Here is a 17,627-nt window from a genome sequence, read left to right as displayed (position 1 = left end):
GTCAGCATTTAAAAAAGTGTGGGGGATATTCTCAAGAACGTGTGATAACTACCACAAAAGTAGCTCAACGCAACTCTTCACATCGCAGTCTATCGTGGGAAAATAACACTGTGTTAACGTGGTATTCACAACACGGCGGTACCATGCGGTAGACCCATGAAAACGCGTCAAATGTCCGTGATAAAGTCAACGCGACATCGCCAAAATGTGAAACACGAACGCAAAAAAGGCTGAGATGATGCCAAGCACTATACAAAAATCAGCGAAAACCAGCCACAGGCCTGCAATCCCACGCGTGATGTGGAAAAATGCACCATAAAAGCAAGAAAAACCACACCAAAACCAAATCCATCTGTGTAGCACCATGGATGCACCCGGACCGAGTGCCGAGGACAACCCAAACCCCATAAGTCCCACGGAGGACCAGCCTGGAACCCCAAGCGCGGGAACGGGCAAGGAGAAGAGGAAGACGGGGTTCAGTCCGCAGGAAGACCGGATTATCGTCACAGAGGTGATCGAACACTACCAACAACTGTCCGTCACATGCACTGCGCATTGGCAACACAGAAGTAAATATGGCAGTCCATCGTCACCAACGAGAATGCAGCCGGAGTGTCGAGGAGGTCAATGGAGGAGGTCAAGAGGCGCTGGCATGAAGTGCACAGCCAAACCAAGGAGAAACTCACCGCCAACAGGAAGGCAGCAAATGCGACTAGAGGTGGGACTCCTGCGCCACAGGAGGAGCTGGACGAGCTGGAGCAAATAGTGGCCACAGTCATCAGTGTGGAGACGGTGCAAGGAGTTGGGGGTCTGGACACAGCTCAACATGACCTGACCCAACAGCAACAGGGTGAGTAACGACCAGGGACTGGGGGGACAGAGGGAGATTGGCACAATGGCACCCATGTACAATCAAGTGCAGCACAGTGCACACCCACAATGAGGGTGGAACACGTCCCTGACACCCTTGGCACACATAGAAACACCAAGTAGGCCCCCATCCACAATGTGCACAAATGGGTCCCCCTCCATATCACTAATGCCACAACCTACCCATGCACATGTGCTGAATCCAGAAAGGCAGCAGCTCTATGCGCCACACGGACCATGCAGGTGACACTGCATGACAGATAGCATGGCTGCACTCACAAAACATGACATGGTGCATGAGACGACTATGAGGTGGCTGAGTGTGGACCACATCCGTAAAGGAGCAGGTCACACTATGACACATCCATGTGCACCCACAACCCATGACGTCAAAAACACATCTGCATACAAATAATGCTAATACTCAAGAGAACCAAAATGTCCAAGAGCACAAATGACCCAAGTCGCAAACATCACAGCACCCGAAAAGCACACAAGTCAAAGGCACACCAACTCAAAGGGATAAGGGGACACCAAATCAGAGCTGCAGGGCAGACTCGCCAACAATGCAGCACACACATATAGCAATCACAGCACATGAACATTGACGACAATGTGGTACAAAGTGCAACACTTACACCACAGGACAGAGGACACAACTGGTGACGCTCGTGCTAAGTAACCGGCCAATCACATCTGGCATTGCATGACACCGTGACATGTGAATGTACGAATACAACCTCACATCCGTCATGTAGTCGAAATGTCCACTGTCTGCCATCAAATAGCCAGCTCCTCTGAAACAATGTACATTGTCATGCAGTCTGTATGTAAACATGTACAATGTGTCAACATACATGGCACACACGGTTGACCTGCATCTCCCTTTACATTGCAGAGGGACAATCAACACCTTCTGCAGAGCAGACCACACATCTCTACAGTGATGATGAAGAGGACACCCTGCACATTTTCCCAGATACCCTCCAATGGCTAGTGGACAGCATCTGCACACCATCCCCAGAAGCAGAGCAGCCCAGCTGCGTCGCGGTGACCCCACACCCTGCACAGACCACACAGTAGGAAGCACACACCACCATGGCTGGCCCACAGGACCCCCACGACCAACACATTGAATTCCAATGCCGTGTTTTAGAGTGCCAGGTGGAGTTGGCAGATCAGCTGCGGGTGGGTTTTGAGCTCGTGGAAGCCAAACTTGATGCCATACGTGGGTGTCTGAGTCCCATCAGAGACCGCATACAGTCACCCCCTGTCCGCACCATGCTCACCAACAATCCTTGGCTGACCTCACTGGGGCCATTACTCGGATACAAGAACTGTCGAGTCAGACAGGCTCCAGCGATGACAGCACAGAGTTGGCACAGATGCGGAGGACACTGGAGACCATGGAGTGGACGCAGGCTGGAAGGATGGCTGCCACGGCTGAATACCAGAGAGATGTAGCTGGGATCTTCTAGGCCTTGCAGATCCTCATCTTGCCATTGCTGCCACTGAGCCTGTCTCAGATAACTGCTGCTGGAACTTCGACACACACATCTCCGCCCCCTGATGTGTCATTGGCACACAGTGATGTAGCCATAACACCACCAGACACACCTGACAAACTGGACACAGAAGACATCTCAGAGGAGTAAGATGTGGAGGGTGAGGACTGTGTGGGGAAGGAGGCAGTAGCATCCGTAACCGCCACATGGCCTGTCCCTGCCTGGTTCAGGCCTATACATCATGCCCTGGAACAACACCTCCCACTCTCCCCCAGAACACTCTGCGACATTCACCTGGACCCCGACATGGACTGCCATATCTGCTCCTGTACCAATCACACAGAAATCCAGTTCTGGACTGAACTCCACCGCTCCCGATTAACTTTGCATTCCCCCAAGGACTCTGGATGGGCCACCGCTGGGCAGCCATGTCATGTGGGCTTGTATTGGCCATGTAACCCTCCGGCTCCGAGACTCCCCAGAATGTGAATAAAACATTCCAAATCACACAGATGTGTCATGTCTATGTTCACTCACATGTACAAGCATGGATGAATGTAGGGACGTTGATTGCACTGAAAGGTACACCTTGGTAAATGTCATCAATGTGCATGTTTGAGCCTGACCCACATGGCCAATTAAATGAATGTGAAGGTGTGACCTAGATGTGGCCTCATTGCACATGAACAACAATCTTGCATCCCCCAACATAGCCCCACGTCCATGTATCATATAGGGCTGTGTGTGTAAATGTCAGAATAGGTAGCCCACCTGAAGTAGTGTCCCCCATCGCATGTGGCTACAGTACATCTCTTAGCATGACGTACTCACACACATCAGTGTGGACACAGCCTGTTTTAATGGATCGTATTGATCCACATGGAAAGAAGTTGGACACCATGCTCAGATTGCTGAAGACACATAAGGGCAAAGATCTACCAGCAACTATCCCAAACACAAAGTGTGTCTCACAGTGGCAGAGTTGCCAATATTGATTCACCACCTATGTCCCAGAAGCAGTCTGTCCCTCCCTGTGTACGGACAATGCTCATTGAGGCACACGATGTCTCAAACTAATCAACACTCATCACAGTTGTACACTGGTTAAGTTGCGTAGAGTTTATTGGCATGTGCGTGTCAGTATGGGCAGGTGATGGGACACAACAGTCAGGCAGATGCTTAAGACACTTACATGCAGAATGGGAATGTGTTGAGGTGCAAGGAATGGGGTGGCAACAATGAACACATATCCTTACGGTCTCAGCCCACCTTGCCTTGCTGGTAGAGTCATGTGATGTTTGGCGTCTGCTCATTGCCCCGTGGCAGGGGACACGACTCATAGCCCATGGTATCTGCATGGAGGTGTGCCACCGGACTGCGCCAACTGTGTGCTATGCTGACAGTGAGCAGGTGAAAGGGACCAACAAGGTCACATGTCATGCTACATTGCCATGAGTGTAGTCTCCCTCCAGCAGTATGTCAGATTTAGGAATGTTCCCTAGCGACTCTGTGCAACTCCGCCATTGGGGCTGCAGCACCTTGCACAGATGTGTGACAACACGCGTAGGTGCACGCACATGCATTCTGAGTCCGAGCGAATGCAAACATGTCCACTGTTGTTCTGGATTATGTGACCATTCCTCACGATGCAACACGGTGGTGGGACCTGTGCTCTGGGTGTCAGTCAGTTGTGGCTGCAGGAAGGTAGTTACTCGTCCATGAATGCGAGCGCTGCTTCATAGGCAATCAGTTCCAGAAGGACGTCATTCTTGAATTCAAGGAACACGAAGGCGAGCCAATCCATTAACTGGTCTGGACAGATGTGCTCCGACCACACTGTTTCACTAATCCGCAACACAGCCCAATAGGAGAGCGCCTCGATGTGGTCACTGCACACGATGAATTGTGCAATCTCCCATCCACTGCTGCAGGCACAGACACCACATATCAAGGCATCCCATTCCTGGGTATTCCCGTTGCACTCCTGTTTGTAGGCCAACAGGTGGCACCCACACAAGTCATAATCCAGTTCAGCTACCATTGTGTTGGATAGGCAGACCTCCATGGGAAACTTGAATGTGCATGATTGACAGTGAAACCATGGCTGGACGCATGTGACGTACGCAAACCAGAAACTCAGCCGGTAACTGATTCGCAAAACTGCCATTGGCAGAGCTCCCAACAGATGCAGAATTCATGCACAGTATAGTTCCACTTGACTGGGGTTTTGCATGTGCCCGGGATTGCCTGCCATTGCGTTTGTTGGTCTCGTACCACCGGCACTCCTCAGACCGGCGGCAGTTCTGTGGATGATATGCCACAGCTCCGAGCAATGAGTCATATGTGTGTTCGACGTTTGGACGTATGGGTTGTCTTCTTTACAGATGTGTTGGGGCCATGCAATGCAGGTGTAGCTCGAGCAGGTGCAAGTGTGTGTGGGGTGTGGACACGTTGGTCTTTCATTAGCGCAGTTCATGGTGTGGGAGTCTTAGGAGTCTGGTATGGTATCTTACTCAGGGGGTGCCGGGCGCATTGGAGACCAAGGTCGGTGGTTCAGATGTCCTTCCTCCTTGTGTATTGAGACAAAGGAGCTTTCATGCCTAATTTTAGTCTGACTACAGCCCGCACTCCTGAAACGTGATGTGGCCTTTGCGCTGAAATTGTTGCCAGACCTTAGATTTTGGGTGCACCAATTGCAAGACACATGCAACAGTTGGCCCGATTGTCCTTGCACTCCTTGTTCAATCTCTCTCTCTCTCTCTCTGTCCTTTGATGAGTGCCTAACACACCTTCTTATCTGGGATATTGTCTTACAGGCTGTCACTTATGGATTGTCCAGGGATGACCCGCCATGACTCTTCCAAATACTTGTTTGTTTCGAAATTTGATTGTGATATTTTGTTTGGACTCTCAATGGTGAATGGTTGTTTCTGTTTTTTCTGTGCTCACATGACTGTTAGTTGTTGTGAATCTGTGGCATCAGGCAAATGATTCTGTTCATAATTTCGTGATGTTGATGTGCAATCTCTTGGTCCGGGGGAGGTGGGGGGTGCCCGGGGTGGGGCCCCAGGAGTGAGGGGGGGTGATACGGGGGTGGGTGGCAGTGGGTGTTGTGGCCGTGTTGGGGCTCCGTGCTGTATGATCAGTAGCTCCATGCCATCTGTTGGTCTTCAGATGTGGCTGTGGTCTGGGCTCCCTTGTCTGGTGCCAGTTGTCGTCCGACTTTGCACCAGGTCAGAGCAGGTGTCAATTTCCTGCTGCTAACGCACCTTATCGCATGTTTTGTGTTCTTATCGCCGATCTGGCTGGTCGTTGAGAATGTTGAGGTGTGATTTTGTCGTGGCTTTTTGCTCGGGAACACCTACTCTGCATCGCATTAGCGATAGTTGCCGGGGTCATCCGTGGTGTTGTTTTTTGAGGATGCTATCGCCGAAAAACTGGTGGTACCGGCTGTGTGCACCAGCTTGTGAACGGGGCGGCATTTTTCTTGCGACTTTGGGTGCGATGAAGTGCCGATAACTCCGCGATAGCTCCTTGAGAATGTACCCCAGTGTGTCCTGATGTGTCAGTGCATGTTTTACTGTGTGTCTGGATGTGTCACTGCAGAAAAGATTATGTATATGGGTGTGTCAGTATATCTTTCAGTGTATGTGAATGTATGTGTTAGTGTGTGCGTGGGTTTGTTTTGAAGCATATTTTGATAACTGAAGATTTTTAAGTACTGTATTGTGGATTTTTATCATTTTTGATCTTGTCTTAAGTATATAAAGATATTGGATATTTTTCTAAACTGGTGTGGTATCCTTTTGTAGTGCTTACACTGTATTACTGTTGGTTATGTGCAAATGCTTTACACACTGCCTCTAAGATAAGCCTGACTGCTCGTACCAAGCGGGTGAGCAGGGGTTATTTTAGGAGTGAAACTCTCTTATCCTGACTAGAGTGGTGGTTTTTGCCTGTCTTTGGCCCTGCCCTAGCCTTCCAAAAATCCAATTTCTGACATTGGTTGTCAGTGGTGAGGATAGGACTTGCGTTTGCACTTGACTTATAGCGATTGGTGTGCACTACTACCATATCGCAGACCATTACGTGCCACATACTGGTTCTTTTTCTTTCTGGCCTATGTTTGATCTTGTTAGTTTGAACTTGCTACTTCATCATGCCTGAATCAAGAGCATCAGCTGTTGCATCCCTGGAAATTGCCTATGAGGAGGATAAATTGGAATCCTACAATGTTAGGGAATTGAAATCAATTTGCAAAAACCTAAAAGTCCAAGTCAGTGGCCTCTGTCAGACCTCCACAAGGTGCCTTGACAATAATGAGCACATTGCAAGACAAAAGTCATGGCCCAAGAGAAAGAATAATGACAAGGACCAATGGTTGGACTAAGCTGAACCGAAAAAGGCACTCTAAGATGGCCGCCGCCTTCGAATCGGCGGCAGTCTAGTTTATTTCCCCACAGGTGTTCTGAGGCTGTGTGAAGCGCGCGCGCTGAGTCAAACGCGCACTTCACTGAAGATTCAACCGAGTATGCACGTTCAGGAAAGGCTCCACAGAATTTGAGTACCAGAGAAATAATTCGTCGGGAATTCGTCCGGATATCGTCTGCTAGTCCCGTCGGGAGTAGTTTAGGTCAGCGCAAAAGATTTTCCAGCTTCGTACCTGGTGTTTCATCCTCCGTATTCTCATCACAGTGGAGAAGGAGACCTGGCGGCTAAAAGTTCAATCGAAGTTATCCAGAGGAAAGAAAGAAGAGAACAAATAAGCTAAGTGAAAATACAGTTGAATAAAGATAGAATATTTCTTAAGCATAACGTAAATAGAAAGACTTGCACTAAGTTAAGAAGCTTAAGCAGATACTTACCCACAAGGCGTATCTGACCGTTTCCTCTGCTAATAAGAGGAAAGTTTATCGAATCTGAGACAAAATGTTAGACGATGTATAAGGTCAAAGATTTATAACAGATACTTTCCAGTACAGAGTTACACAGCAATACCCTACAAGAAAGTAAGAGGAGAGTTACATTTAAAACACCTGACAGTTTAGAAAAAGATTACTTAGAAGAATAGAAGCACCACTCAAGAAGTAAGTGAAGTAAAAGCCATTCAAATATACTTACCCAAAGTGATGTAGGAGGTTGAAGGGGCTAAAAGTATTATTTGTTTGATAGGTGAATCGGTCTGGTGTTAAAACAAGAAAACAAGAGCAAGCAACACAACGAAGATAGTGGAGAGGCACAGTACTTGAAAACTTGGGTAGGCATAGATTCTAGGAGAGAAAGGAAAGAGCGAATAAAAGTAGAATAAGTGATTAATTAATCTTGTTTGCTATTTAGATTCTCTCAGACAATATTCAGTCTGCAGTTCGGAAGAAGAAGCAGGCGAAGGAGAGAAGACGAGTTTCAGGACCAGTCTCTTCTTGGTTTATTATTTTATCCACTCCCCCTTTCCCCCAGAGGGTAGTCTTGGAGTCTAGATATCTTACTGGATCTCCGGAGTGCCTTTGAGGGGGAGTTGGGGACCAGCATCTCTGTTCCTGTGTAAGACTTAAGTAAGAAGTTCTCTGCATCTTGACAGCCTCACAAGGAAGGAGGAGTTACAAAAGGCGCTGAGGGCCTGGGTAGCAGCCAGACATGCCAGCGAGCAGTCTGGTGACCTCAGTGGAGAGGCGGAGGAGCCTATTCCTAGGGTGGATGTGCTTTTGGGAGGGGGGAACCCTCCAGGGCAGGCAGCAGTGGCCTGTCCCAAGGAGAGCTGGAGGACAGGCGGGGAGCAAGGAGTGTTGCAGTAGAACTGGAGAAGCTTAAGTTAGCCATGGAGGAGAAGAGGATGATGTTAGAGCATGAGTTCAGGATAAAGGAGCTGGATCAGAGGAGTAGAGCCAGCTCATATGGTGGCAGCAACCCACCAAGACAGGCAGACAGGATTGTGCACATCCCTAAGAATGTAGGCAAATAAGTCAAAAAGGGGGATGACATATAAAGGCGGTTTCAGGGTTACGAGGCAGCGATACACATGAATGGGGTCCCTGAGGAGAATTGGGCAGCAGGATTGTGGCCTCTCTTCCCAGCAGAAGCAAGGGATACTTTAATAGCTTTGGAGAAGGGGTATCACCTCACCTATCCAGACATGAAGGACGCCCTTCTCACTAAGTATGGTCTCACTCAGGGATCAGTTCAGGTCCAGTAAAAAGTCCAATTCCAACACTTGATTGGAATTTGTAGATATGTTTTGCCCGTCACTGGATAGCTGGGTGAAGGGCAGTAATGTGACATATTTTATGGGGCTCTACAATTTTATTGCATGGCAGCACTTGTCTAGTCTATGTTTTGCAGATCTGCGCCAGCACCTAGTTGATAGTAAGCTGACTGACCCCAGGAAGCTTGCTCTGGAGGCGGACCGCTGCGTGAGTACCAGGGTCCTCAGGAAAGCATATGGGGAGACTTAGCCAAAGGGGGGCAGGATCCCCAGCAGAAAAGTGGGGGGGACAAGGATAAAACACAGGAGTTCTCTAAAGGGCCACAAACTAACACCCAGGGAAACAGTTACCATCCCCCCAGGAGATAAGAAACAAGGGGTCTCATCAGGAAAGCCTGCTGAGACCGGCCCCCGAAAGTGTTTTGCATGTTACCAGGTGGGTCACATGAAGGGGGACCCCAAGTGCCCTAAGGGGGCACAGCCACCCACCGGCGGGCAGTCCAAGGTGTTGGCTAGTGTAGCACTTGGGGAGGAGGAGAACCCACAGGAGGGTGGGGACCCTGCAGAAATGACCCTCGTCTCACTAGGGGACAGTGAGATGGTCCCAGGAAACCCGGTGGCCCTAACACAAAGTAATACAGCACCTGGGTGACCATCAATGGGAAAAGGGTAGAGGCTCTCAGAGATACTGGAGCCAGTGTGACCTCAGTCCGGTGTCACCTGGTCTCAGAGAAACAGGTACTCCTGGGGGCATTCCACCAAGTAACTGCTGTAAACACTTCAGAGCGCCAGTGTCTGGTGGCACAGGTTCCCTTCGAGTGGGGGGGGGGACTCAGGTACCTTGAGGGTGGGTGTGAGCCCTTCCATGCCTGTAGATTGTCTGCTAGGTAATGATCTGGAGCAGTCCTTATGGAAGGATGTTGAGCTCAGGTCTCACTAGGAGATGCTTGGGTTGCCAGAGTCGGCATGCGTGTCCAGTCGGACAATGGAGGCCAGAGAGGGTGATCAAGAGGACTTGGAGCCTGAAACAGTGGCCCAAGTCCCTGCCAAGAGAAAGGGCAAGGGGCGCGGGAAACCGGCCTTTGAAGTTCCCACGGACTGGAAGGTATCAGACCTTGAGGGGGACGCTCCGGTGCCTCCAGGGGAGCAGGTAGCTGAACTGGGGGACATCTCTGAGCTGACCCCATTGGCCGCAAGAAGGGGGTCCCACCAGGGAGGAATTCTGCAAGGAGCAGAAGGAGTGCCCTTCTCTGGAGGGTCTGCGGCAGCAGGCTGCAGACCAGGCAGCTGGTGATCAGTCTGGATCACATTGGATCTACTGGGAGAATGATCTCCTGTACAGTAAGCCTAAGGTCGCTGAGCCTGGGTCAGCCCGTATGCTGGTGATATCCCAGCGCTTCAGGACCTTCCTACTGGGTCTGGCTCATGACGTGCCTTTGGCAGGACATTTGGGGCAGGACAAGACCTTTGACAGGCTTGTCACCCACTTCTTCCGGCCCCAAATGCGAAGGCAGTCAGATGGACATTGCGGGTCTTGCCAAACTTGCCAAGCAAGTGGTTAGAGTGGGAGGAAGGTCAAAGCTCCTCTCCAACCTTTCCCAGTGGTTGGAACGCCAGTTGAAAGGGTAAGGATGGGCATTGTGGGGCCACTGGATCCCAAGACAGCCATGGGCAACAGGTACATCCTGGTCTTGGTGGACCATGCCACCCGGCACATGGAGGCAATCCCTCTCAGGACAAAGACGGCGCCAGTGGCGGGCCGGGCGTTAATGGGGATCTTTTCCCAAGTGGGGTGCCGCAGAGAGGTGGTTTCTGACAGGGGGACCAATTTCATATCCAACTATATGACATCCCTGTGGAAAGAGTGTGGTGTAACCTATAAGTTCGCCACCCCTTACCACCCACAAGGTAACGGTCTGGTGGAGAGATTCAACCTGACCGTGAAGGGCATGATTAAGGGTCTAACAGAACCCATGAGGCATAAGAGACATCCTCTTGCCGTGCCTTCTCTTTGTATACAGGGAGGTACCACAAGAAGTCTCTTGGGTATAGTCCCTTTGAGCTTCTGTATGGTCACCCTCTGAGAGGACCTCTGAGTTCGGTGAAGGAAGGCTGGGAGGCAGCTCCCAGGAAAGCTCCCCAGGATGTGTTTAGTTACATGCTGGCCTTCAGAAACTAAACTGGCCGCTTCAGGATACTCACTCAGGCGAACCTAGAAGCAAGCCAGGAAGAAATGAGGAAGTAGTATGACCAGAATGCCACTCTGGTCGAATTTTAACCTGGGCAAAAAGTGTGGGTCATGGCCCCAGTGGAACCTTGTGCCTTGCAGGACAAGTGGATTGGGCCATTTGAGGTGGTGGAGCACAAAAGTGATGTCACCTACCTGGTGGATTTGCGGGCTCCAAGGAACTCTTTGAGGGTCCTCTACATGAACCGCCTCAAGCCCCATTTCGAGAGGTCCGAAGTGAGCATGCTCTTGGCGACAGATGATGGGATGGAAGAGGAGAGTGAACCTCTCCCTGACCTCCTGTCTACCGAGGAGCGTGATGGGTCAGTGGAAGGTGTGATCCTCTCCCCTACACTGACTCCAGGGCAGGAGAGCGACTGTTACCAGTTGTTGGGACAGATTGCCCCAGTGACGGCCCGTGTAGGGCGTTTTACCGGGGGGTGACGTGGCGCAGAGGAGGGGCAGGGTGGGGGGTTGCAAAATGCGGCAAACGGCCGATTTCAGGTAAGTTACGAAAAAAATTCATAAATCGAATTTCGTTGCGCGCGCTGCATCGCCAAATGCGATGCAGCGCGCGCAACGAAATTCGTTTTATTAATTTTTTCCGTAACTTACCTGAAATAAGCCGTTTGCCGCATTTTGCAACCCCTCACCCTGCCCCTCCTCTGTGCCACGTCACCGCCCCGGTAAAACACCCTACACGGGCCACTGGATTGCCCCACTGTTCTCCCTGACCCCAGGTGTTACTCACTGGTGTACCCATGACGTGGACACCGGTGACAGCCCTCCTGTGAAGTACAAGATTTACAGGTTGACTGACCGGGTCAAGGCCAGCATTAAAGAGGAGGTCTCTAAGATGTTGGCATTAGGGGTGATTGAGCCTTCCATCAGTCCTTGGTCTTGGTCCCAAGGCTGCTGCACCTGGTGCCACTCCAGAACTGCGATTTTGTGTGGACTACCGTCGGCTCAATGCTGTCACCAGGACTGACGCACACCTCATCTTCAGACCTGATGAGCTCATTGATCGGTTGGGAGCTGCCAAGTTCCTTAGCACATTTGATTTAACGTCTGGGTACTGACGGATTGCCTTAACCGATGGGGCCAAGGAGAGGTCAGCATTTTCAACCCCAGAAGGACATTACCAGTTCCGGGTGATGCCCTTTGGGTTGAAGAACACCCCTGTCACCTTTCAGAGGTTGGTCAACCAGGTGTTGGCTGATTTCAGTGCCGCCTTCCTGGATGACATCGCAGTGTTCAGTTCCAGCTGGGAAGAACACTTGCAGCACCTCGGTGAAGTGTTGAAGGCGCTGCAAAGGGCAGGCCTCACGATCAAGGCCAGTAAGTGCCAGATCGGGCAGGGTTCGGTGGTGTACTTGGTACACCAGGTAGGAAGCGGCCAGGTGGCGACCCTACAACCCAAGATTGACACCATTTTGGCTTGGGAGCCCCCCAAGACCCAGTCAGATTTGAGGGACTTCTTAGGACTCACCGGGTACTACAGGAGGTTTGTTAAGGGGTATGGCACCATTGTTACCCCCTTAACAGAGCTGACTTCTAGGAAGCAGCCCAAGAAGGTGATCTGGACTGAGTCCTGCCAGAAGGCTTTTGATGCCCTGAAGGCCGCCAAGTGCACTGCACCCGTGCTCAAGGCACCCGACTTGTCTGAGGAATTTGTCATGCAGACGGACGCTTCAGAGCATGGAGTGGGAGCGGTGCTCTCACAACTGAACTAAGAGGGCCTAGACCAGCCTGTAGTCTTCCTTAGCTGGAAACTACTCCCCAGGGAACATAGTTGGAGTGCCATAGAAAGGGACGCTTTTGCTGTGGTCTGGGCACTGAAGAAGCTGAGACCATACCTGTTTGGGATTCACTTCCGGGTTCAGACAGACCACAGGCCCCTCAGGTGGTTGATGCAAATGAGGGGTGAGAATCCAAAACTGCTGAGGTGGCCCATCTCCCTACAGGGAATGGACTTTACAGTGCAAAACCGTCCTGTCACAGAACACGCCAATGCAGATTGTCCGTCCAGTTTCTTCCGCCTTAGTGACGAGAACTCCCAGGAGGGTGTGTAGTTCTCCTTACTTTCAGCTGGAGGGGACATGTGTTAGACTTGGCATATTTTGCTGTGTTTCCCCTGAGTTTTTGCTTTCTGACCTCCCGGTTTTGCCTCTGTTTTTGCTGGCATAGTGCTTCTGTGCACATTTCTCACTGCTGATCAGTGGTAAAGTGCAAGTGCTCCTGTGGTAAATTGTGTTATGGATTGGCATTTCCATGATTGGATATTTGATGTACTTGTTAGTCCCTAGTAAAGTGCACTAAGTGTGCCAGAGCCTGTGAATCAAATGCTACTAGTGGGCCTGTAGCACTGATTGTGCCACCCATGTGAGTAGCCCTGAACAGGTAACTCAGACCCGCCATTTCGGAGTCTGCGTGCAGTTTGTAACTGCCATGTCGACTTGGCCAGTGCATACACTTGCCAATCCCTCGCCTTCCCAGAGAAGGCAGAACTGGTTCTGGCTCGGCACAGACACTCTCTCCCTAAGAGATCAAAGGATTTTGGGATATAAATATTGGGGCCCAGACCTCTGAGCTTTAGAACTCTTTTGGACCAAGAAGACTGCCAAGAAGAAGAGGCGGGGAAGATGTGAGGAGGAACTACCACTTTGCTGTGTGCTTTGCTGTGTTGGGCTGCAGTGGCTGCTTCTGTCTTGGGCAGTGAAAGGCCTGGACTGAACTTTCTGCAATCTACTTTGTGAGTTTCTCCAAGGGCTTGAGGTAGAGCTTGCCCCCTGTTCAAAAAGTCTCAGGAACAGCAAAGCCTTCAAGCTCTTCTGCCCTCAGCACTGGGGATTGTGTGTTCTGTGCTGCAACAGAAGAAAAGCAACCTGAATACGTCTATTATGCCGCTGCCGACTCCGGGTCCTGAAGGCACCGCAAAGGGCACCGCCACAACCCGCACTGCTACCCTGATCTCACCGACGACACCTGCTGATGCCGCCACCGAGCCGCTGCTCACACCGCGACCTGTGGGCACCGCACTCCGCACCGCCTTGCTTCACGACAACGCCTTGGTATCCCCGACGAAGCCGCTCCATGCCGAAATCGACACGCTGCTTGCACCGTGGTTCGAGGGCACCACTCGTAAAGTTACACGATGCACCGCTCTCATCCGCACCGCAGCCTTGGCCTACCGACGCCGGCACCATCGACTCCAGCTCGCCAGCCGACGACAGCGCTTCAGCAACAACGCCGCCGCTGCTTGCATCGTGACCTGTCAGCACCGTGACAAGCACCGCATTCACTTCGCACCGTGTCCCTGATCTCACCGACGACGCCATATGATGCCGCCACCGAGCCGCTGCTCGCACTGCGACCTGAGGGCACCGCACGCCGCACTGCTGCACTTCGCACCGCAGCACCCGACGCCTGCCGACGCCAGCAGTCCTGATTTCAACAGAGAGTTCGATCTGCAACGTGTGTGACTTCAAGGGCCCCAACGACTCCTGCACCGGCCTCCGGAACGCCGCTGCAGACACCGTGCTTTCCGAAGCTCAATGAGAAGTCACCGACATCCCGCATTTCTGAAAGGTACTGTTTGCGGGTCTTCTCGTCACCGTAGCTGGCCCGCAACACCGCGGTCAGCCAGAACTGTTTGGATTTGTTTGCTCACGACACCGTGATAGCCCCGGACGGAGCGATCAACATCAAGGAACCGTTTTTCAAGCATAGTATTGTGGATTTTTATTGTTTTTGGTCTTTTCTTAAGTATATAAAAATATTGGATAGTTTTCTAAGCTGGTGTGGTGTCCTTTTGTAGTTCCTACACTAGTTTTACTGTTGGTTATGTGCAAATGCTTTACACACTGCCTCTAAGATAAACCTGACTGCTCGTGGCAAGCTACTAAGGTGGTTATTTTAGGAGTGTAACTCCTTTACCCTTACTAGAGTGGTGGTTTTTGCCTGGCTTTGGCACATGCCATAGCCTACCAAAAATCCCATTTCGAACAACCAGTAATATTTCACATATAACTATTATAACTCTATTATTTTCCGGTTCCAACTCTATGGTTTTTGTTCCGATCACGTGGTAGAAACAAACCTGTGGACCTGACCCACAGATTCGCCGAAATCCCCAGAAATTATTTTAGGGATTTAGAAAGTTTGTAATTACATTATGCTTATAAGGCTGAACATATTTAAATAAATGTAATGTTTCTTTTCAATTTCCTGCTGAAATTAACAGTTTTATCAATGTGCAAATCTGAGGCTATCCAGCAGAATTCGCGGAGTCACTCAGTAATAAAACTGAAAGCTTCATTTGTATTGGTTCCTGTTCAACCACACCCAAATTTTGGGAAAACCACACCCAAAACAGTCACTTTGATCCTGGCTCTTGGTGCAGAAAGGTGTAGAGCTCATTGGTGCCTTACATAATGGCAGAAGCGAATGTGCCAGCTCTTTCTGTTGCACGAGAGGAAGAAGGAGTAATTGAAGATATTACTTTGACCTGAAATGATAGTAATGTATGGAATTGGTTTGTTGTACCTTCTGGTGACAAAAAAAACACTGCCAGATACAATGAATGAAAGCTGTGTGTGAAACAACTTTCCAGAGGTACTATGAAGAAGTTTAGTTATGGCACATTATCCATGTGGAAGCACATCAAGAGCAACCATGAACGTGCTTATTTAAGACTTGTGAGGGAGAGATTGAAATACTCTACTGAGAAAGGTGCGTCGCCATCTACGCTTGGCCAACCTTCTGAAAATATTACTATTCTACCAACCTGGACTGAGCTTAAATAAATGGTCATTCATTGTTCCAAGTGCCAAGAGCATGTATTGAAAGAAAATGACAACATTAGCACAATGTTGGAGAAAGTAAATAGACACCATCGTTAATTATGTTTGTTTGTTTTGCCACATCCTCATTCTCGAAGCACTTGAACAGAAAACATAAGTGTGCTTATGTAACAGTTGTAAAGGAGACTGGACGTCCCTCAAGTGATGGAGGAGCAGAAACATGGACCTTCAGCAGACCATGTATGAACATTAAAACTCCATCAACCTGCATTGAAGTTAAAATAGTGGTCATTAATTTTGTGAAGTCCCAAGGCATAGTCATTTAAAAATACAAGGACATTATCATCATGTTCAAGAAACAGAAGTCTCCATTGTTCATTTTTCTAATTTTTTCTTACTGTTTTAAAACAGTAGCTTTTTTATTATGCAACTCTTTTGCATGAAATTTCATTGTTTGCACATTTACTTTGATTTATGGTGCATATTTTAGCAAAACAAAGTAAAAAAACTGTTATTTAAAAAAAACACCTTTTTTCATAAAGAACTGTGTCTATGTTCTTATTATTGTCTGGCTGTATCAGTGTTTTAATAAGTGTGTGTGTGGATGTTTTTGTGTATGAGTTAGTGTGTGTCTGGGTGTGTTAGTGTATGAATGAATGTCTGCATGGGTGTGTCAGTGTATGTGTTAGTCTGCTCCTATGTGTGTAAGTGTATACATCAGTGTGTGCCTCAGTGTGTCGGTGTATGAATAAGTGTGTCCCTGTGTGTGTCCCTGTGTGTGTCAGTGTGTGTGTCAGTGTGTTTGTGTGCCTCAGTGTGTCAGTGTAATGCATTTTTGTGTGCCTGAGTATGTCAGTGTTTAAATAAGCATGTGCCTGGATGTGTCAGTGTATGTCTTAGTGTATGTCTGGATGTGTCACTGCATGAAAGAGTGTGTGCATGGGTGTGTCAGTATACATGTCAGTGTATGCCTGGGTGTGTCAGTGTATGCATCAGTGTGTCCCTGTGTGTGTCAGTGTATGCATCAGTGTGTGCCTGGGTGTGTCAGTACATGTGTTAGTGTCTGCCTGAGTTTGTTAGTGTTTAAATAAGTTTGTATGGATGCATCAGTGTATGCCTGTGACTCTATCAGTTTATGTGATAGTGTGTTTCTTAGTGTGTCAATGTTTAAATAAGTGTGTGCCTAGGTGTGTCAGTGTATGTCTCAGTGCGTGCCTGCATGTGTCAGTGTATGTCCTAGTATAGGCCTGAGTTTGTCTGTGTTTAAATAAGTGTGTGGTTGTGTTAGTGTATGCATCAGTATGTGCATGGGTGTATCAGTTTATGTGATAGTATGTATCTTGGTGTGTCAGTGTTTAAATATGTGTGTGCCTAGATGTGTCAGTGTATGTGTCAGTGTGTGTCTGGATGTGTTAGTGCATGATTAACTGTGTGCTTGGGTGTGTCAATGTATTTGTCAACATATACCTGGGTGTGTAAGTGTGTGTGTGAGCATGTGTTTGGGTCTCTCAGTGCATGAATCAGTTTGTGTATGGGTGTTTCAGTGTATATGTCAGTGTGTGCATGGATGTGTCAGTGTATGCATAGGTATGTGCATGGGTGTGTCAGTGTATCAATGAGTGTGCCCCTGGGTGTGTCAGTCTATGTATCACTCTGTGCCTGGGTGTCTCAGTGTGTGCTTGATGGTGTGCCTTGGTATGTGACTATATATCTTAGTGTGCTTCGTTGTGTTAGTGTATGCCTGTGTCCATCTGGGTGTGTTTGTGTATGCTTAAGTGTTTGTCTGGATGTGTCTGTGTATGCATCAGTGTGGGCTTGAGTGGGTCAGTATATCAATGAGTGTGCGTCTGGGTGTGTTAGTATCTGTATCAGTATGTGCATGGGTTTCTCAGTGTATGTATCAATGTGTGCATTTATGTATTTTTGGATGTCTTATAAAGGTAAATATATAATTACGTACCTACATTACTGCAATAAATCATTCCTTGGATCTGTGATAAGAGAGAGAAAACAAAGATGAGTTA

The 17,627-nt window shown here is 49.1% G+C and overlaps 1 long non-coding RNA gene across 1 annotated transcript in view; it reads right to left on the bottom strand.

Moving 5' to 3' along the window:
- LOC146799182 (uncharacterized) overlaps positions 1-17,627 on the bottom strand; it is a 174,335-nt gene that overhangs the window by 38,398 nt on the left and 118,310 nt on the right. The window contains exon 5 of the long non-coding RNA XR_014968860.1: positions 17,564-17,594. This is a non-coding gene — a long non-coding RNA (uncharacterized LOC146799182). The remainder of the gene's footprint in view (positions 1-17,563; positions 17,595-17,627) is intronic.

This window comes from Triturus cristatus, chromosome 9 (assembly GCF_964204655.1).
Source record: "Triturus cristatus chromosome 9, aTriCri1.1, whole genome shotgun sequence".
Taxonomy (NCBI): Eukaryota; Metazoa; Chordata; class Amphibia; order Caudata; family Salamandridae; genus Triturus; species Triturus cristatus.
Note: the sequence above shows the minus strand (reverse complement) of the source record. Positions and strands in the feature narration are given on the sequence as shown.